At 41.0% G+C, this 22215-nt stretch overlaps 1 protein-coding gene across 3 annotated transcripts in view; it reads left to right on the forward strand.

Moving 5' to 3' along the window:
* The window catches only part of MIDEAS (mitotic deacetylase associated SANT domain protein), an 86005-nt gene that overhangs the window by 24971 nt on the left and 38819 nt on the right, over positions 1-22215 (forward strand). The window contains exons 1-2 of one of the 3 annotated variants that reach the window (XM_034769219.1): positions 7134-7667; positions 18306-18309. The exons of 1 other annotated variant lie outside the window; for it this stretch is intronic. The gene's annotated coding sequence lies outside the window, so the exon portion shown is untranslated. Of the gene's footprint in view, positions 1-7133; positions 7668-18305; positions 18310-22215 lie in introns of those variants that run through there. One more of the 3 variants, XM_034769218.1, reaches the window with a different exon arrangement.

The following is a 22215-nucleotide window of genomic DNA, read 5'->3' on the forward strand; positions in this document are numbered from 1 at the left end:
TTTGTTTTTGTGTATTTTTTCTATATCTATTTTAGTAAGTTGAATATGTAATAATATTTAATAGGTTTTTCTGCTCCTCTCCTTTGATTCCATCTCTGTCCCCTTCCCTGTTCCTCCACTTACCAGAAGGCTACATGCTGCTGGGAGGGAGGCTTCCCCTGGTGCCACCCAAAGCTGAACTTAGTGCTGCAGGAGCAGAGCAGCTTGCACTAGTAGCCTATTCATGTGAACTGATCCTGCTCTATTTAGGAGCAGGAAGAGAAGGCAAGAAGACAGATCTTTATATGCCCCACTTCACTGAAAACAGAAGCATGTTTGGAGAAGCATGGATCTGGGGTTCCGCAACTTTCCCAGCTGCAATGTTCGTCACTTCTGTCTTGTGCCTCCTGCACCCAGTTTGAGGCAACAGCGGTTTAAATGGAAAAAGTAATGTTAGGGAAGTATTATTTTTATTATAAACTGCATCTAGTGAGACATGTTATTTCCTTTCCACTGTTTACTTCTGCTCTTCGCTTAGTCTCCCCTTGGCATCTGTTCTGTTGTCCTTTGTCCTCCTCATCACCTGCACATGTTTCCCAGCTACTTGCTTCCCTGTTCCCTTAAACATGTTGACCAGTTACTTGATTCTCTTCTCCCATCTGGACATACCACCTGGCTGCCTCTTTCTGCTTTCCTAGATGGTTCCCTTTCACTGGTAGCTAGTGGCTTTGGACCCTGAGGTTAGTTCTTGTTTGTTCCTCCTCATGAAGCAGAAGTCCTAGTAGAGGCAGCTAGGCAGACAGGCTAGCTTCATCTCATTTCCAGCTGTTTATAAATCTCTCCAGGCTCTTGTTGGCAATGAATTGCTTGGAGGCCTTTAAAAGCATCTGGGATCAAGGAGGAGGAGCCAGCACCATAAGACCAGCCCACCCTGAGGTCTGAAGCAGGTGCTCTGTCATTGATTGGTGTTTTATGTCCCACCCCTACCAGAGAGGCATTTCAGGGAATTAGAGCCCCAGTACAGGAGTTCTTGTCTCAGGATTGGCTATTTCTCTTCCCCAATCCTTTTTGCACAGCCAGTTTATGTTTAAAAAAAAACCCCCAAACAATGAAATAACCAATCAACCAAAAAAAAAAAAAAAATTAAATCCCCCAGTCCCGTGTGGAGGCAGTTCATGGAAAGGGGTAGTGAACTGCTTTTGGAGATTACCCCTCACTCCACCCTAAAGTAGTCACCAATGGTATTACAGAGAGAAGCAAGGAGTAGGGACCATAGAGCTAGTATTACAGTTCTTAGTGTGAGAGAGATGCATGATTTTTTGAAAAATAAAATGGCTCTTGTATAGAAGAGGTAGTGCTCACAGTGAGCAGGCACTGAACCACAGATTCTGAACAACAGTTTTCTGTTTCATCTGAGCAAGCCAAATAAATGTTAAATAATTATTGTTGTTTTTTTTGTATTGCTGTTGTGCCTAGGAGCCCTGGGCATGAATGAGGACCCTGTTGTGCCAGGTGCCGTGCAACCACAGAACAAAAAGATGGCCCCCGACCCAAGGAATTTATAATCTAAGGCCATGTCTACACTAGTGAGCTTACAGCTGTACCGGTGCAGCTGTGCTGCAGTAAGATCGCTTGTGTAGCTGCTCTGTGCTGACAGGAGAGAGCTCTCCCGTCGATGACATAAAACCACCTCCACAAGCGGCAGAAACTCTCCCACCAACATAGCGCTGTGCACACTACCACTTATGCCAGCGAAACTATGTCGCTCAGGGGTGTGATTTTTTTTTTTTCACACCCTTGAGTGACTTACGTTTTGCTGACATAGGCCATGTTTACACTACCATTTAAGTGTCATGACAAGATACAACAGATGGGGAAGTACAAGGAAACAATGAGACCATATTGGTCAGCATGATCAACAGTGATCTCAGCACACCAACAGCCCAACTGTTGTCAAGTTTTGTAGGCATCATGGCAAAGGAGAGTTTGAAGGAGGACCATGAGATAGCTTTGTGGATGTTTACAAGGAGCACTTCCCACGCATGAAAGGCAGCATGGGAGAAAGCATGAAGGTGCTTTTTTTGAAAATCTAACAGGTGGGTAGTGGAGGCTGGCGTCATGGGCCAATGGGAATTGAGCATCAACATCTTGATAGTGAATGACAGATGATAGGATAGGGATTGACAGTGAAGGATCTTGAAAGTGAAGACAAGCAGCTTATGTCTGTGATAGAGAAGATGGAGCCAATAGAGAGATTTAAAGAGAGGGGTAATGTGGCCTAAGTGATGGGTTAGGAAAATGATCTTTGCAGCAGCATTCTGAATAGATATGAATGGGGCAGGATTGTATTGGTCCAGGCCAGAGAGACGGCTGTTGTAGTAATCTATCAGTGTTTCTCAAACTTTTTTATTTTTGCAGGCCACTTGAAAATTGCTGAGGGTCCGGCAGGCCACTTAATGATCTTTCCCAATGTTGTTTGTACCGTTAGCTAACTAGTGTAAAGCGCTTTGGATAAAAGGGCTATATTAAAAAAACAACTTAATAATAATTAATGTTTTTTTGTTCTACAAATAAAAGCACACAACTCATATTTTAATATCAGTGGTCTTATCTTTCTAATTTGACAGATGTGCCCTCTCTCCCCAGCCATGGCAGCCCCCAAGCTGAGGCTGGGAAGGAGGGGGGTCTCTCCCTGGCAGTCATAGCCCTGGAGCTGGGGAAAGTTGCCTCTTTCTCTGGCCACCTCAGCCCTGCACATCCCAAATTCCCCCCACCCCTCTTCTCACCCCACTTTCCCCTCCCACCTACCCCCTATTCCCCCAAGGCCACCACCTTACATGTCCGTCTTCTCCAGGGTCCAGGCACCTAATTAGTGGAGCCACGCCTGTGTGGCTCCACTAATTAGGTGAGTGGTCCTTCATTCTCTTGTGCGCAGCCTCCTAGGCGCGCACCTTAAAGGGAACTGTCCACGGACCACCTGAATGGAGTTCGTGGACCACTGGTGGTCCACAGACTGCAGTTTGAGGACCTCTGATCTAGATGCTAGATGATGAGTCTGGAGAGATGATGTTTTTTAGATGTGTAAATTGATGAGAAAAGCCATATATTTGAGCTGTTAATCCAGGAAGAATCAGCAAGATTTAGATGTAGTCTGGATGTGTGGCCCAAGAGTGAAGTCTGAGTTGAAGATGATGTCCAGGTTGCAGGCCTAAATTCCAGGCAAGATGGTGGTGTTGTCCAGAGGATTGAGAAAGGAGGTCGTGGGGAGGGCTTTGAATGGTGGTAGGGAGATTAGGTTCCCTGCTTTAATCATGTTGAGCTTGAACTGATGGCTAGACATCCACAAGAAGATGTCAGCCAGACAGGCCAAGATTGTAGTTTGTATAGAAGGTACAACAATTGTGAAAGAATGTTAACGGTTGCTTGGATGAGGGATGAGTGGGAGTTCAATTTTGTCTTTTTTTGCTTCATTATAATATATTGAAAGCCTGAAATATTTGTGTGAGTGGCAGGGTGTCCTTTTTTCCCTTAGTATCAGAATTTCAGGTCTTCCTCCTTTGAAAGACTGAGTAGAGAGCTAGTAACATTGTGCCATTGCAAGAGTTGAGAAATGAAAGTTGAGCAATTGAGGGAGAATTTTGTGTTTTAATTACTGATATTCTTGATGTTTCTAAGTATTTAAAAAAACCTAATAAGAAACATCTCTTCTTATTTTTAATAAACATTATAAATAAGATAAAAGGGATGGGGCAAACCCTCAATTTCTTGAAAGTGGGGAGTAAGTTTCAGATAATCATTAATGGATTAGAGAAAGCCCCCACCTCTTCTCTACTTACTAACACTTTAAACACAGCTTTGGGCATGAGGCCGTACTATAATGTTCGCAGCAAGGTGGAAGCCAAAATATTACCATTAAATAAATAATCTATCCAGCTTTGCTGAGAGGTTGAATAGCATTTTTCTGCCAATGGCTGGATTCAGCATGTCATAGTTGTTACTTATTGATCTTGTATGTTGCAGAAAAAAATGAATTGCACTTAGTTACAGTACAGATGTCTATATCCACAAAGCTACCTCACTACCGTACTTATGAAGGAAGAATCCCATGTACCGCTACAGGCTGGAGACCGACTGGCTAAGCAGCAGTTCTGCAGAAAAGGACCTGGGGATTACAGTGGACGAGAAGCTGGATATGAGTCAGCAGTGTGCCCTTGTTGCCAAGAAGACCAACAGCATATTGGGCTGTATTAGTAGGAGCATAGCCAGCAAATCGAGGGAAGTGATTATTCCTCTCTATTTGGCACTGGTGAGGCCGCAGCTGGAGTATTGTGTCCAGTTTTGTTCCCCCCACTATGGAAGGGATGTGGACAAATTGGAGAGAGTACAGCAGAGGGCAACAGAAATTATTAGGGGGCTGGGGCACATGACTTATGAGGAGAGGCTGAGGGAACTGAGGTTATTTAGTCTGCAGAAGAGAAGAGTGAGGGGGGATTTGATAACAGTCTTCAACTACCTGAAGGGGGGTTCCAAAAAGGATGGAGCTCGGCTGTTCTCATTGGTGGTAGATGACAGAATAAGAAGCAATGGTTTCAACTTGCAGTGGGGGAGGTCTAGGTTGGATATTAGGAAACACTATTTCACTAGGAGGGTGGCGAAGCACTAGAATGGGTTACCTAGGGAGGTGGTGGAATCTCCATCCTTAGAGGTTTTTAAGGCCCAGCTTGCCAAAGCCCTGGCTGGGATGATTTAGTTGGTGTTGGTCCTGCTTTGAGCAGGAGATTGGACTAGATGATCTCCTGAGGTCTCTTCCAACCCTAATTGTTTATGATTCTATCCACCTTCAAATCCCTTTTCAAAACTCTTCTTTGCTGTGATGCCTACAAAGAAATTGATAGCAGTTAGGTTGTTGGTGTGCAGAGGCCACTGCCTATCACGAGTAATGTCTTATTGTTTCTTTGTACTCCCCATCTGTCTATATCCATCTGCTGTCTCTTGTCTTATACTTAGATTGTAAGCTGGTTAGGGCAGGGACAATTTTTCTGTTCTGTTTGTACAGCACTTCACATCATAATATGTACCTAACAGTGCACTCCATGAGACGCTTTTTTCCCTTATGGTGTTCTATAATGTCCCACAAAGAAAGGAAGCAAATATTGATTTTAATGAGGAGATGCTTTTGTAATTGTAGGTGGTAGTGTATGCGCTTCAGAAAAATGTTACTGGGTACGCTGTGCCATCCCTTGTGAAACAATTTCTGTTCCCATGATCTCTTTGGGGCACCAAAGGCATTTGGTAATAAATGCTGGACTGTTGTTATGTTGTACTGAATGTGCAAAGGGAATGGAGAATGCAGGTGCAAGATGAACTGTGCTTGCAGAAACCAGCATACTTCAAGGTTCACAAGGCAGTTAGTTAATTCTTCCTTCTAATCTATCCTACAACATTTCACTCTGCTCTCAGTTGCAGCCTTCTTGCACATTGCAACAGTAGTGGAAATGAGCTGTTGTCTGTGCTTGACCTCAAATTTTAAATACCCAAAACAAACATGGGGGTAATGGAAACGTCAGATTTTTCAGCCATAGGCCCTGAGTCTGCAAGCTGCTTTAGGGAAGTCTGCGTGCCTGCACAAAACCTCATTGTGGGACATCATGCAAGCATAAGAGTTCACCTGCATGGAACATCTTCCAGGGCTGGGGCCCAGGACTGTGCTTAGAGTGCAAAAGAAAGCAGGCAGGTTTTAGCAAGGCAGTACCGTAGTTTAGGAATGGTCCATGCAGCATAAGTCTAATCTGATTTTTAAGGGCTGTCGTCACTTAAAAATTACTCTTGTCAGAATTTTTTCCCTAATATTCTTGCAAGTAACATACCTAAGATTAAAGAAAACAAATATTTATTTAATTGTTTTATTTGCTGTCTTTGACAGCACTGTTTTCTTTATATACTCAGTTTCTCCTGTAGTTTGGGATTTTTCACACAGCAACAGGGAAAAGAAAATGTGGTTTTTTGTTGTTGTTTGAAAACCACAAAAATTGGCAGGGGGACTCAAAAACAAAGAGAACAATTAGTTATTTAAAGTGATAACCACTGTACAATCTAATCAATCAGAAAAAAATAGTTAAAAGTAGTTTCAGGTTCAAAGCATGTTCTTAAGTAATACTACTACTTACCTTTCCTCGTGTGTAAATCTCAAAGTACTTTAAATAGGTGTCTATCGATATACCTGTCTTACAAAGCAGGAAACCAGTTTTGCCAATGCTCACAATTTTACATTTAATGTTTTTTCTTAAAGCCTCAGCCCCTGGAGACAAATGATTGTGAGAATTTTGGCTTTTGTATTGTTTAAGTGAATTTTTGGCCCTCATGGCTGCTGAGAAAAGCTTGAAAATGTGCCCCAAGTGTATACTAAAAGCTCAAAACCAAGAGGGCAAATTAAAATAAGCAACCCAAAATGTATATACTGTATTATTTTTAAATTGTCATGATTTCTAAGCCAGTGTCATGATTATTTGGCTTTTGTTTTTGAATGTTTGGGGTTGGCAGTGCTGAGAGCCAAAGTGTTTAATCTTAGGTAAGGCACTTAAACAGTGAGTCAGCAGCAGAGCTGCTGAGACCTCTGATCTGACATTGTCCCATTTCCTATGCTACCAAGTCATGCTCTATCTGTCCCACATGTATGTACATCTTTGTACTTGCCTAGCCTACCTGCACCTGGAGAGTTTGTAAACAGAACTGTTTTGTGAGCATAACATCCCAGAAGAAGGCCTGTTGGATATTTTTGTCTCTGATATGCACCCCAATTATCAGTTGTAATAGCTTAATTTCCGTTTAATGCATATGTAACTATTTTGAACATAGCAAATTGCAAAGAGAGGTTTCCTCAGTGGAAAGATAAACTGCATATGTAGTCTTCGTGGGTAACACAATGTTCTCCAAAAGTCATTCTCCTGGTGTGGTTTGAAGAGATGCTAACTAGATGCTTTTTTGCAAATCAAACAGTAGATGTGTGTGAGAGGGAAAGCTATTCTGTAGAGCGAAAATATACTGGAAATCCCCAGCTCTGTGGAGTTGCTAGGTGGTTTTAAAACCCTTTCACTGCCTTATATGGCAACGGGAAGTGGGAGTGGCCCAGGCCTGCTTGAGCAGGGAGGGAGCGGGGGAGAGATGGCTCCTGACTTAGGCAGTTGTGCTGATGAAGTGGAAGAGCTGGTTTCAGTTCTCTATAGTGCATGTGTGTTTAGGAGGCGGGTGCTTCTTGTTTCCTTGCCTGGGAGTTGTGCAATCCTTTAGGTCGGAGAAAGCGCCCTCCCTCGCTGCTGCCGCCACCGCCTTGTTGGTTTTTTTTAAAGCTGTGAGCTCAGCCGATGAGTCAGAGCCATGCAATCCTGACACTGCATCGTGGGACTGGAGGTGAGAGAGAATCAAAAACAGGAGCTGTAGATTTCAGTCAAGTACAGTGCAGGACTTCGCTTTGCTTGTGCACAGAAGGGGAGCTGAGTAGTGACCACTTCGTGGGATATTCTTGATTGCAAGAGAACTTCCTGCTTCTTTCCTGGGAGCCTTGAGGATCGGGTCTGGAAAACACTTTTTTTTTTTTTTTTTGTCGTTTCTTGGGAAGTGAAACAAAAAGAGAGAGAAAGGACTCGCTCCGTTACATAATTTTGACAGTGTCTGCCTCATATTAGGACGAGGTAAATTGAAATATAGGGTTCTTATAAGGTCCAAAGGGCCTGCGCACTCCTGCACCTTGCTCCTGATTTGAGGCTAGAATCAACACCGTGGAGGCTATTTGAATCATGGCTGTGGTTTTTGCAAGCCTGAAGGTTTGCAGCAAGGAGAGGAGAGAGAGGGAGAGAGTGTGTGGGAAATGGAGAGATTGAGTGCTTGGTAACTTTGCTTTTTATTTTTATTTATTTTTTATCTGTATAATGCATGCAAGCTGCGTATGTGCAGCTACGCAGCTCAGCGCTGCTAATGGACTGCCTCAACAGGAAGACTGCCTTTTTAGTGTGGAAACTTGGTACAGAGAATTCTGGCTCATATTCATTTTAGTGAAATGTGGTAAATTGCCCTTTGGGTGGGGAGTTGCTTATGGTATGAGAGCAGAGAGGTGATTCAAATTGCATTGCTGTTATTCATTATTTGACAGCTGCTGCAGTCTTGCTACGTGCAACTTAAAATTAATACCCCTCTTTTTGTCTTAAAATTTTAGAGTAAACTTAGTGTTAACGAACATGAGGGACTTGTGTTTAGTACAGGTAAGAGCTGTACAAGATTTCCTCCATTCCCAGCCTCCCAAATCTCTACCACGTTTATCTTAATTCTGAGCTGTATACGCTGCTATCCTAATTCTGGACCTTTTGAGTACAGGTTCTTAAGTGGACAAGATGGGTGGGTTTTGGCATGTATAAATAGGGGTTAGGTCATGCCATGCTTGTTTTCTGATAGGTATCCAAATCCCCTGGAACAGGTTTCTGTGCTTTCTGTAGGTCAGTGCTTCTGGCTCAGGTTCTGAAATCTCCATGCACCCAGGAATTTGATTGCAGTAACTGCAAGCCTGTATCCAAATCTTGGATATCTTGTGCATGGAAACTGATTTCAGTACTTAATATCGCTTTCAGATCTCAACACTAGCATATAAGGCACCTGGTTTCAGCATCCCATAAGGACAGAGCAGCAGCCAATAGGATAATCTGCAGTTTGTTACCACCTAAAAATTTTTGCTAGTCAGTTTACTTATGGTTAGAAATATGATGTAAGCTAGGGAGGGTTAAAGTTAACCAGTGTATATTAGGTAACTGCAATGATTTCCTACACCCAGAATATTAAATTAGTTCCTCTGATGGCTGTTCCTGTTGAAATCAGTGGGGATTTTGCCATTTGCTTGGGAACATGATTAGGGCCTGTATTTGAGAGTGGCTCATTATGAAGGTGGACATATTTGACTCTGAACCGCTGGACTCTAAAAACATTCAGCTCTAACAGTTCTCCGTTCCTTGGGGGCCTGGAAGCTAGTTTGTGTATTTTGATGGTTCAAAGATTGCAATTGCACTGTGGGGGCGGGAAAGAGAGAAACTATTCTGTCTTCTTTTGGAGTGGTTTAGGGAAGTAGGTGGCGAAGTTGAGCGTAATGTACAGTCAAGCTAGATCTCTCACTCAAAAGCACTATCTTGCTATAACTAATTTTTTTTATCCTTTTTAAAATAATATCAAAGTGCATTTCTTACACTTTAAAAGATTTTGAACTGTGTTTCTATCTGTTAAATGTAATAAATTTAAAACAAATTAGTTTTAACTTTAGGTAAGTGAAAATGCCCCTTTACACTGTAAATGCATTCATGGCAAGGATTCGGTCAGATTGTCTAACATTGGTCTATAGAACATATGGCTGCCCAGACAAAATTAAGGCATAGTTCCTGCTGAGGAGAGACTGGAATAATGAATGCTGTGTGCACAAGCTGTGGCCCTATGAAGTGGACTTAATTGATGTTCCTGGATTGTGATAGGACTTCCTCTCTGCGTGCCCTGTACATTACTCCTGTTAAGAGCTTAGTATGTCTTTTGTGGTCCATTGGTGGTAAAAGGAAATTGGTAGTACCCATTCTAAACCTGTCTCAGCTGCAATACAGTGTTACCATATCCTTAGTTTACCATATCCTTGGTTTAGTATGAGTGGCAGTTCCTGCTGAACACTGGCCCTAGGCTGGAATAGAAAAGGTGTTGCAAGCCAGCATTGTGGTACGTAAGCAGAGTACTAGGGTGAGGTCTAGGACTGGGTAACAGAGGAAGGAGGGTCTACTGATTAGCGTGCTAGCCTAAATCTTGAGAGACCTACGTTCGGTTCCCTGCTCTACCACAAACTTCCTGTATGATCTTAGGCAAGTAAGTTAGCAATTCTGTACCTATGTTCCCATCTGTAAAATGGGAATAATAGCACTTCCTTACCCTGTATTGGTATTGTGAAGATAAATGCATTAAAGATTCGCGTGCTCAGATACAGTGGTGTCGAGGGCCAAGTAAGTACCTAAAGAAGTGGATGCTACAGTTCAGGAATGAGGTGCAGGGGCAGTGCAGCAACAGGTAAGGTTGCAAAAAAGTCAGCCTGCTCTGTGTCTGAATCCTGATAAATGTTAGTTTTATAAACACTAAATTCACTAAAACGTTTTAGGTGCCGTTTTCTTTAGCCTGCAGTTTCAGAGAGAGCTTTTGGAAAAAAATACAAAGGGAGTATAGAAGAACAGATGCACAAAGTATTTAAATCATGATTTGGGGACATCAGTAACTCAGGCAGAGGTTATGGGTCTATTACAGGAGTGGGCGGACGAGGTTCTGTGGCTTGCAATGTGCAGGATGTCAGACAAGATGATCATGATGGTTCCTTTTGGCCTTAAAGTCTTTGAGTCTAAAGTACTGGTCAGAGAGCTGTCCTATTGATGATAGAGCTTTTCTATAGATAGCAATAGCCAGGCGTGTGGTGTGTGTGTGTGTGTGTGTGTGTGTGGTTTTATTTTTTTAGAAAAATGTTGCAATTATACTGAAGCAGTATGATGCTATCATAAGTCTATTATTTACACAAGAGGTAAACAGGGTCTCCCAAAGATCTGTAGTGGGAGTTGGCAGGTGATACAAAATTGCTCAAGATAGTTAAGTCCAAAGCTGACTGCGAAGAGTTATAAAGGGATCTAGCAAAACTGGGTGACTGGGCAACAAAATGGCAGATGAAATTCAGTGTTGATAAATGCAAAGTAATACACATTGGAAAACATAATCCGAACTGTACGTACAATAACGGGGTCTAAATTAGCTCTTACCCCTCAAGAAAAGAGATGTTGGAGTCATTGTGGATAGTTCTCTGAAAACATCTGCTCAGTGTGCAGTGGCCATCAAAAAAGCTAACAATGTTAGGAACCATAGAAAAGGGATATATAATAAGACAGAAAATATAATGCCACTATATAAATCCATGGTATGCCCGCAACTTGAATACTGTGTGAAGTTCTGGTTGTCCCATCTTCAAAAAGATATAAAGAATTGGAGAAGGGTAAGAAAAATGATTAAGGTATGGAACAGTTTCTTATGAGGAGTGATTAAAAAGACTGGAATTGTTCAGGGTGAAAAAGAAACGATTAAGGGGAGATATGATAGAGGTCTATAAAATTTTGACTGCTGTGGAGAAGGTGAATAAGGAAGTGTTATTTACTCCTTCACATAACACACAAATCAGGGGTCACCCAATGAAATGAATAGGCAGCAGGTTTAAAACAAACATAAGGAAGTACTACTTCATGCAACACACCATGAACCTGTGGAACCTGTTGCTGTGGATGTTGTGAAAGCCAAAAGTATAACTGGGTTCAAAAAAGAATTAGATAAGTTCATGGACGATAGGTCCATCAGTGGCTATTAATAAAGATGGTTGGGGCACAATGCCATGCTCTGTATGCCACTAAACCTCTGACTGACAGAAGCTGGAACTGGACGATGGGGTGGATTACTCAATAATTGTTCTTTTCTGTTCATTCCCTCTGAAGCATCTGTCACTGGCCATTGTCAGAAGACAGGATACTGGAATAGATGGACCATTGGTCCAGGCCAATATGGCCATTCTTATGTTCTCAAGGGTGGGATGAACTTGCTAGATTATTATTATTTTTGAAAGCTGTACTCCTCAATATTATTTTCTAGATTTTAGTCCATATGATCAGAGTATAGATGTTTTTCCTCTTCCTGATGCCTTCCAAACATGGTCTGAAGGAGTGAGCAGTGGATGTTGGAAGCCAGGAACTCCTGAGTTATAATCCCTGCTTTACCAGTGACTCACTATGAAGCAATGGGCAAGTCACTCTGCCTCAGTTTACCCATTATAAAAATTGGATTAATAATATTTACCTACCTGCTCAACTGTGTTGTGTGAGGCTTAATCAATTAGTGTTCATACAGAGTTTGTGGGACATCCCCTTCACTCACTTTCCTCAAAAGACTGTTCTATTCAACCTAGAAACTAACATATTGTGTGAGATGAAGGGTATTTATCTAGTTTAGTGAAAAATCCCTTTAACTCAGCTGAATTGTTGGTCATATTGACAGCAAAAGGGCCTCCTGCTGCTCCTGTAGAAGTCTTGGCAGAATTCCTTTTGACTTCAGTGAAAGCAGGATCAGGTCCTCATGGAATTTGTACTCCTTATGGGATGACTGATCCCTTTTTGGTCTACTGTTTGCAAAATGATATAACTTTCATGTAAGAACTTTTATTATAATAACACTTAGCTGCTTTATATGGAAGAGGTCTAATGATTAGAGCAGGGGTCAGCAGTCTTTCAGAAGTGGTGTGCCTAGTCTTCATTTATTCGCAGTAATTTAAGGTTTCGCGTGCCAGTAATACGTTTTACATTTACAGGGGCCGGCGGATGGAACCCCAGACTGGCAGCAGGCTGAGCGGACCGGTGGCTGGGACCACAGACCTGCAGCAGGCTGAGCCGCTCCCTGTCAGCCAGGGTCCTGGCCCCGCTCAGCCCACTGCCGGCCTGGGGTTCCGTCCATCCAGGCCAGCAGTGGGCTGAACGGGGCCGGCGGCCAGGACCCCAGGCTGGCAGCAGCGTGCCACAGTAAATCAGCTCTCTTGTCGCCTTTGGCACACGTGCCATAGGTTGCTGACCCCTGGATTAGAGCTAGATGCTGGAGTCTGTTGCCAGCTTGTCCAGTAAGCTGCTCTGTGATCTTGCCCAAGTCATAGAGGTATTCACAAGTGAAGAGGATCTATGGCTCCTTGTGATTTTAATTGGAATTGTGTGCTTAGTTAGCACCATGGAAAATCAAGCTCTTAACCTCTTTGTACTACAGTTTTCTTCATCTCTAATATGGAGGTAGCGATACAAAGATGTTGCAGGGATTAATTCACAAATTGTCTGTACATTGTTTCAAGAGCCACAGATAGAGCTATGGAAGTGCAGAATAAAATGTCAAAGCGCTTTACAAACATGAACTGATTAACCCCTTGCAACATTTCCCCTCGTACATAGGTAAATTTGGATGTTTTATTTTTTTCTGTAGTACCAGTTTGAGTGTGATAAAATATTGTTATAATTTTGTGTAATGTTCAGAATTGAGTCTCATGCTTGACAGGGTGTATTTGATTTAAATCATATAGATAGGAAGACTCGACTTAATCATGGATTTCTACATAAAAGTGCATTCTTGTTGGTTGTTATAACCTTAATACATATTCTTCAGAACTCAGAGATACATGTAGATTTAATTTTTAGAAGGTACACGCTATACATTTTTAAAGTGATTTATTTTGAAAAATTTTCAGATTAGTTTTACAGCTATATCAGAAAATGAATGATTGTTTGATAATTTCATTTACCAAAGGTAATTAAAGCAGATATTTATGAAGTCATTGGGAGGTGAACTATCTCCAATTCAACAGGTTAATCATTAATATTCGGAAGATTTTCTTGCCATGCTGTGTTAGGAGGAGAACATCACCAGACAGACATTTAAATTGTTTTATTTAACTAAAACAACAACGTTATGTATTCTGGATTTTTTCTTCAACAGAAAACATAATATTTTAACAAAACAAGCATATCAATTTTTGAATTTAGTTAAACATTCAAGTTTTTTTAAATCAGATTTGTTTTTGTTAAAATTGTGTTTAACTAAAATAGTCGTGTTTTTTTTTTTTTTTTTTAAATATTTCATTTAACTATGTCAGCCAGGTCAACACGAGAAACTTAAAATATTGGCTTCTGCAGCTAACTCAGTCGTTTTCACCTCCATGTTCCTGTTCATAATCTGGAAAAGAAAAACAAGCTTTTCTGCTTTTTCAGGTCCCAAACGATTTCTCAGTTTGGAATGAATTAGTCCAAAGGAAGAAAATATTCTTTCTACACTGGCAGAAGAAGCTAAGCTGTTAAAAGTGAGATTGTCACTTCAACAGTCTCTGAATCCAAGTGCTTAAGTGACTTCCACCAGTTCACCGGTGTGTCTTTCTTTAAAACATCATCAGCAAACATGTATGAAGTTTATTATAGTTGGCATTATGGAGGGATGATTGCTGGATGTCCACGTCATAGCCAACTCCTCTTCTTCAGCAGTTAAGGTTTGACCCTGGTACTAAGTATTGAGAATATTTGCAAGAAAATGAGCTGGAGATAATGCTTGTCCCATTCGTTCTTTTAATGCTTGTAATTAAACTCTGTGAGTGCATATTTTTCTTTTTAAGATCTCACTCAGTTCATTCCAAATTTCAACAGCACGAGCAATAAAATAGCTATTTCCTTGCATTTTGTAGGGCTACAAAAATAGGCTTCAGGGTACTCACCATGTGTTCAACATTTCTCTTAAGCCCAATGTTGAGAACTTTGCCTGTGACAGTGCCATCTATTTTTTTCACAATTTTGTTTACAAACTGTCATCGGATTAGGACAGTTCTTGATATAGTGCTCAAAACAGTCCATTACTGAGTTCCATCGCACGTCTTGTGGGAGAGTTAGCTTGGTTCCTCCCACTTTTTTCAGAGCAGCTGCTGCAAAGTGGTTGTTACGGAAGTATTTTGCAGTTTCAACAGCATTTGCCTTGATTTCTGGAACACGGAAGTCTTTGACTAGGAGGTGCATCAAATGAGCACCACACCTGTATGTTGTTAGCTTGGGACTCTCTTCACTTTCTTCTAAATTTCTTCTCATCTTGGATACATTTGCAGCATTGTCTTTGACCAAGCTGCGTACTAGACATTTGAATTTTTTTTTTCACGGTTTGTTATAGCTTTTACTGCTACTTCTTGTAAGTATTCTGCTGTGTGTGCAATTCCTGAAGTATCAGTTGCTTCTGTAAGGAAGACATTCCCTTCTTCTGTTATCACACAAGCACATACAAAAGGATCTTGGTGGCATTGCTCCACCCATCAAGACTCAGGTTAACAATTTCACCCTCTAGACCCTTTGCACACTGCTCAATTTCTCTTTCATACACTTTATCCAGCAATTTGCCTGCGACATCTGCTCTGTTGGATGGACTGTATCCTGGTCTTAATGACTGAACCATGTTAATGAAGCGTGGGTTCTCAATCATACGGAAAGGAGAGTTTGTTGCTTAAACAAACTGGGCAATTTTTTCATCAATTACCTCTTTTTGTAATCTGCTGGTTCTTATCACAAACTTGTTTCTGGATGATGGAGATTTTTTTTTTTTTTTTTCATTTTGCTACAGGTGATATACTGTGGCTATGTGACATATATGATATGACTGAAACACTATCATTGGCAGATAACTCTGAAACTGTAGAAAATGATGGTGATCTTGAAGGTGGATAGTCTTCAGAATACTATATGTTGAGGATGTGTTCTCCTAAACTAAATAAGTCAATGCAGTTATTTAATTATTATTACCATACTGCTCATTTAGTATTACTCTTTGCATTCACTGACACTCAGTACAACTTTAAAGGTGAAATTGTAAAAGGAAGATCTGTCTATTTCAGCTATTTTTTTTTTATCACAACTGCATCTAAAATGATAGTACCATAGAGTACCAACTATGTTTTTTGCTCCAACGTGAGAATTCAAGAATAGTCCAGAAGGAAGACAGGCAGTCTTTAAGAAAGAAGTATGAAATAAAAAAGGTTACCAACCTGGAAATCCTGCATGTTCAGATATGTTCCTTTCTTCTCAGGAGGAAGCTGCGTTGAAGATGATGAAACACCTCTCATAATGTTGTTTCGTTCGGGCAACCAGGCTTTGCATTTCTTTGTTGCACTGTTTGCATTTTGCATGCATGCCTATCTTACCCACAGGTAGAGGAACTTCATTAAAATATTCCCAAACTGGGTCTCTTTTAGGGCCTGCTGCCATTATAGGTTTTCCCTTCTATTGTATAGTAGATCTCAAATCAGTGAAGGTTACATTCAGAAAAACCTCAAGACTTCTGGAATATGCTGCTCAAACAATTTCACTTTTGTTTCTAGTGCCTGTCCCTCCCTTCTCATATTTATCTCCAGACTTCTTCTCCTTGTCCAGATCTATTCCCCCCCCAACAATCTTCTATTTATTACACTTTTTGAAACTTTGTACTTTTAGAGAGAGGTAAGGGATTGACTCTTGTGTACACAAATTTGCAGAGGGACAGTAGGGTTGAGGTCTGTTATTTCACATCTCTATATTTATTTATTTAAAAACATTTTTGCTGTTAACAAGCATGTTTTCTCTGGAGACACAAATCCACAGTTTGAGAATTGCAAAACTAAGCATCTCTGATGGTATCTTAGACTGAGCACTGAGTCCCATTGGGTAGATAGAAAGATTAATCTATACAGAAGCCCCTGGAACCCCATAAAATTGGGTCCCTAATCCATGAACTATTGGAATTCATTTACAAAACTTTTCTTAAACATTACATGAATAATGTTGTCTCATACTATAGAATTAGAATTTATAATCCCTACTCCATGTTGAGATATCTTTGAGCTATAGTGTATCTTAATTAAAAATATCTTTGGATAGGTTTTTTCCTCAAAAAGCATTTTATCAAAAAAATCTAATTTAAATAAAAAAAAATCTGATTTTTTTTGGTAATTCATTGATTTTTATCCATCCTGATGCTTGATTTAAAACTTTTTGCAAAGGTTTGCAGGCAGGAGAAAATTTGTTCCAAATGCAATTGTAAAGAATGTTACTCTTTTCTGAATTATTGGTAAGTGGAGGGCAAGTGGTTTCTTTCTCTGCTGGCACTTGTGTAAGTCCGTTTTGCAGGAAACTTCTGACTTTCTGAATAAGCTTGAGGCCAATATTGCCTTTGCACAGTTATTGGTGTGTTGATTCAGAATGTGGTTTAATAAGGACACAAATTAGCTGCTACAGAATTGGTCAAAAATTTGCTTTGCTTTTGATAGTTTTGATAGTACCAACCAACCTGCCCTTTTCTTCCTCTAGTCGTGTACTCCCGCTCCCCCCTTAAGATATGTGGGTTGGGTGAAAGGGGTTGAGGAAGTGGGGAATTCTGAATCTAGAGCCAGGAAGATACCTCCAAGGCTTAAAACTTGTAGCATTCACTTCTTAATAATCTGCCCTCCACAGTGCTGGTTGCACATCTAAAACACAGCTTTTAAAATACAGTTACTGAAACGATCTTTCTTACCTGTTGACGTCATAGGCACTGCCCAATTCAATAACCTACATAACTACCTGACCTTGCCCCTTACTGCATCACTCGCTCACTCCTTTGCTCTACTAAAAGTGACAGCCTTGATAATTCTTTGTCTACATTTCCCACAAACATTCTAGTCTACCAGCAACTACCTTCACGTCAGCTAAATCCCTTCAGACTTTTTTCCCCACACTACTTTTAAAAAGTTACACTATTTATTTAAGTGTTTTAGAAAATTCAACTGAACCGCTACAATCTTGTCTACTCTTGGAAACAGCACCAATTTTAGCAATTGTTTGCTAAATGATAGCTGAATTAGTGGTGGCCGCTGTCTGTCTGTAAGTGTAGGCATGGACAAACTGTGTCCAGTGTTGGTTCAGCTAAGACAATTACTGAAACCATACGATTTTCTAGTGTAGACCTGGTGTAAGATACACATATGACTAATGAGCAACTGTATGATCTTACTAGTGTAACCTTTGTCCTTCCACCTGTCTACTCCCTATTGTTTGATTACCCCCAACTTGTTGCATCACGTCTAAAATTAGACTAAACTCTGGGGAATAATCCCTGTCTATTTGTACTATAAAGTGCCTAGCATACTTGTGGGTGCTATAAAAAATAATAGCACCTTTCAACTGGAGATTTCAAAGCACTTTATAATCATTAATGTATTTAGCTTCACAACATCCATGTGAGACAGGTATTATCTCTTTTTTACCGATGGAGGAACGGAGTTGAAGAGATTACAGTCTGTGGCAGGGCTGGGAATAGAACCCAGATCTCTTGACACCTTGCTTTGTTCTTTTAGCCGCGCAGCCATTGCCCTAACCTCAGGCCCACACAACAACTACTAATGCCTACCTGATGATTGGAACAGTGTCTCTACTGTGGACTAACAGCTATGGAATTTTGGATCCCTATCGGCGAGTAGGAGACTCTCCTAGTAATGGAAAGTACAGTTACCCCAGCTTTCCCTCCTCGCCCCTCAGAGGAGACTGTCACCTCCACAAAGCCCTATGTGGGGAAGGAATCTGGTCAGCATTCAAACTATGATCCTCCGTGCAGTGTGGACACTCAGGTCTTTCTTGCTTCTTACTCTTGACCGATATAACAAGAAAGGTCAAGAAGGGACAAAGATTTACCCTGCAGTGTATATTCTTACTGCAGTCCTGCAAAGTCAGGCATGTATTTTTCTCGGTGCAAAAAGGCACAGTGACTTCGTCATATCTGCTGGGCATGTCCAATTCCACAGCTGGCTTATTTGCGGTTGGGAAGAAACTCTGAGTGAAAGAAGTATGCTTATGTCAGCTATGTGAGTGCAAGTGTAAGGAGAGCATTTCGGCCAGCTCTCTGCCATTCTGACTATGTTGCTGTCTGCAAATCCTGCACGCTGGAGTAAACATTTCTCTCTGTTGCTAGCAACTGCCTTCCCTGACAGTTCCAAAGAGAAGAGCCTAAAATAGCTCTAAGCCCTTACAATTAGCAGAAGTGTTAACCCATTTCCACAGGAAAAGAATAGCACAGAATAGCTACTTTCTAGCTTCATGTAGTCTCAGAACATACAATGTTCTTAAGTTCTTTGCTTCTCCGTCTGCATGCCCCACCACAGGCTGCACAATCTTCTTCACATCATGTTATTTCTTAGTATTATCTGTCATCCTATTTGGCACTGACAGCACTTCTCAACTTCAATACAGTTTACAAACATTAGTTAATTAGAGGAAACAAATGGCAGAAACCTACTTTTACTGAAGTATAATACTGCACTGTGGTGTTCTCCCATACATATAAATGACCATGCCTTCCCTCCTACCCCTTTCCTGCCTACAGTAACCCTGTTTATGTCGGCTGCTTTCAATTCTATGCCAAATGTTGCATGCTGATGCATGCAGAAGTAAGGATTGGTATGGTATTACCACCCTTACTTCTGTGCTGCTGTGTGCAGAGCTGGGTCCTCAGTCAGCAGCCACCACTCTCCAACTGCCCAGCTCTGAAGGCAGCAGAGAAGTAAGGGGTGGCAATACTGTGATTCCCCCTTAAAATAAATTTGTGACCCTCCTGTAACTCCCTTTTGGATCAGGACTCCTAATTTAAGAAACCCTGGTCTCCCCTCATGAAATCTGTATAGTCTAGGGTAAAAGCACACAAAAGACCAGATTTCACAGCGGGAGACCAGATTTCATGATCCATGACGTGTTTTTTATGGTCATGAAATTGATAGGGCCCTGTTTATGAGATGATAAACTGATGCTTTGCAGCAGTCTCCTTTTTTGTTGTTGTTTGTTATCTTGCAAGATTTGGAAAAATTTCAATTTAGTTATTTTGGAAACATCACTTAGAAAGTTAAACTGAGGATCTAGTTTGTGCTAATTGTTCTAAATTGTCTGCAGCTGCTAGAAAGGACATTGTCACCTCTAAAATCATTTCCCCCCCTCCATCATTTTTTGTAATAAGCTTGAAACACAAATGTTTCCCTAACATAATTTGTTTTCCTTTGTATGCATACTGATTTTGTTCTTGTGGGGTGAGTCACAAGTGCAGGGCTTCCTATGCTGCTTTGCTATTGTGGGTTGAGCTCAGAACCGGCACATCGGAGCACTGCTTTCTTAAAATCCATCTCCTGTTGCTTTCCTTCCCCCAAAAACCAAAATAAAAGCCAGAAGCGTTTTGGAAAGCAAACCTTGAATAATTTCAGAGTTTACAAACAGGTATAAGAAAAACTATGAGAATAGGGCACATTGACACGTCCTTTTAAAGTACAGAATGTCCTCTGGATAGGGCTGTTGTCTGAAAGCCTGCTCTGAGGTGCAGCTGCTGCTTTTCTGACCCTCCAACCCCATCAGGCATTCTCTCTTTATAACATGCCCTTTGCTAGAATGTATCCAAGTATTTGGAAGGAATGAGGAAGATGTCAGTGAAGTTAATGGGTAAATAAAAGCATATTCATAAAGTGAAATGATAGGCCAAAATGACAGTTGGAGTGCATGTTTGGGTGGAATTGTGATTTAAAAAAAAAAATCTGCATGTAAACAAAAGAAACCAGCCTAATTAAAACAGGTGTTTTATAATTCCTTCCTTTCTCTTCACCACCACCATTTGCTGGTAGGGGGCAAAAGTTAGGGGTCGTGATGTGATGTAAACAAGAGAAATAAGAAGGATATTAATTTCTCCATATTATGAGTCATGTTCGTCAAAGTGAAGTTTATCCTTGGTCCTTATTTTTCTTTTGCATTGATTTTTTTTTATCACTTTTTTACTTCCTGTTTCAAAACGGTAATTCTCCATTGAAATTCACTTTCATTTTTTGTTTTGGTCATTTATAGCAATATTCTTGATGTTTAAATCTCTGATTTTCTGAAGATCCTATATCAAATGGGTAGGTAGATTGCTGTATGATAGCTTTCTGCTCACTCTGTCTGCCATCACAGAGCTGCTGAACATCACTCTAAAGACCCTGATTGGTACATCTGCTTAATGGGGTTTTATTGATTTATTACCGGACTGTGAGTGAGATTGGAGAAATGAGAAGGGTGGTAATAGTATCTTTAAATAGGTGCACCAGGTGGCTGTTCTGGCTGCTTGAGAAGTTACTGCATTGTTACTTTCTTCAGTAAGGATGTGTCAGGTACATGAAAAGCAACCTTGGGTATAGCACCATGTAGCCTTTATATACAGCGGTTACATTTCCTGGATGCTAATTCCTCCCCTTTGATATTGCCTGTCTCTCATAAACTGTTTCCCCTTACACCGTCATCCTCCAAACATATCCAAGCACTGGAGAGTTCCTTCTGTGCTCTGCAGTATTTTCTCAACGGGGCTCTCTTTGATCTCTGTCTTTCAAAATGCCTTATTGATTTCCAGGACTCTCACCTAATGCAGTTGCCTAAATTATTCTGTTCAGTCAGGAATGGCAGCCATAGGCCTACACTACTCCTGTGTATTTTATCTATAATGGGTCCTTAAAAAGCTAGAAGCAATTCTGCCAGTCAGTGTCTCTTTTTCATGTTGAGTTTAGGTTGTCTCTACTTCGTTGCACTGGGCACCTGAACAACATATCTCTTTAGACCGAAGCCTTTTAAATATTTGTTGGAAAGGTTTTGCTGCCTCCGGTAAGGTGAGAGGAGGCATTTGGGAGGCTGGCATAATTTAGTGCAGGATTTAATTTCTTTTGCTTTCTGAACAAGGGTATGATTTTCAGTGCCTGATCACCCCGGCAAGTCTTGTTGCTCCACCCGCTGGGTGGATAAGATAGACCCAGTTCGCTTCCAGATCACTTTACACAGCTTACAATGATTGTTTATTTTTCCCTCTCCTCTTCCTGATATGAAAGAATGCTGTGTTGCTGTCCTTCCTGCTTTCAGGAGTCTGAGGGTAGTGAGTAGGAGGAAAGGCTGGGTGTGTTCAGTCTGCAGGAATTCTGTTGGTGTTGACCGACTACTTGCAAGAAAACACTCGAAAATGTGTGAGGTTTTTGGAGTAGAATTTTAGTGATTGTGAGACCATGATTTCATGGCTCGGTGTAACGTATGCAGAGGCTATGCCATAAGCTCTGCAGAGTTCATTGTTCCCATGCCTGCCTTCATCACTTCTTATCAAGTATGTCGCAATAGATGGTGATTTAATGATGATAAACCTCCAGCTGGCTGAGATGAGAACATTTTTTCTGCTTATGACCTATCCTAAGTCTCCAATGATGAAAAGCTATTGAATTAACACCAGTGTGCCACATTTTGCATCTACACTCACTATCGTGTTGATGGATGAGGGAATCATTCCCACTTCAAAATGGGAAAATTTAATTATTTTTCTTTCACTCTGCTTGTGTGTTTATGGAGTTGACCTTGTTCCCTTCACCTTTGCAGCTGGTAGTTTGACAGGTATTGTCTGTGTGTCCCACCCCCTCAGAGTTAATTTATTCTCACGTAGGAGCTCTTAGAATGTCATGTCTTCCCTTGCTTTTCTTCCTAGTCCTTGGTATCCTACATCATAGCCACAAACTTTGCACCTGAGGACTGGAAGGATCTCCTTTCAGAAATAACTACATTTCTTTTGCTGGCTAGGGGGAACAGCAAATACAAAAATTCCCTCTTC

This window comes from Trachemys scripta, chromosome 4, assembly GCF_013100865.1.
Source record: "Trachemys scripta elegans isolate TJP31775 chromosome 4, CAS_Tse_1.0, whole genome shotgun sequence".
Taxonomy (NCBI): domain Eukaryota; kingdom Metazoa; phylum Chordata; order Testudines; family Emydidae; genus Trachemys; species Trachemys scripta.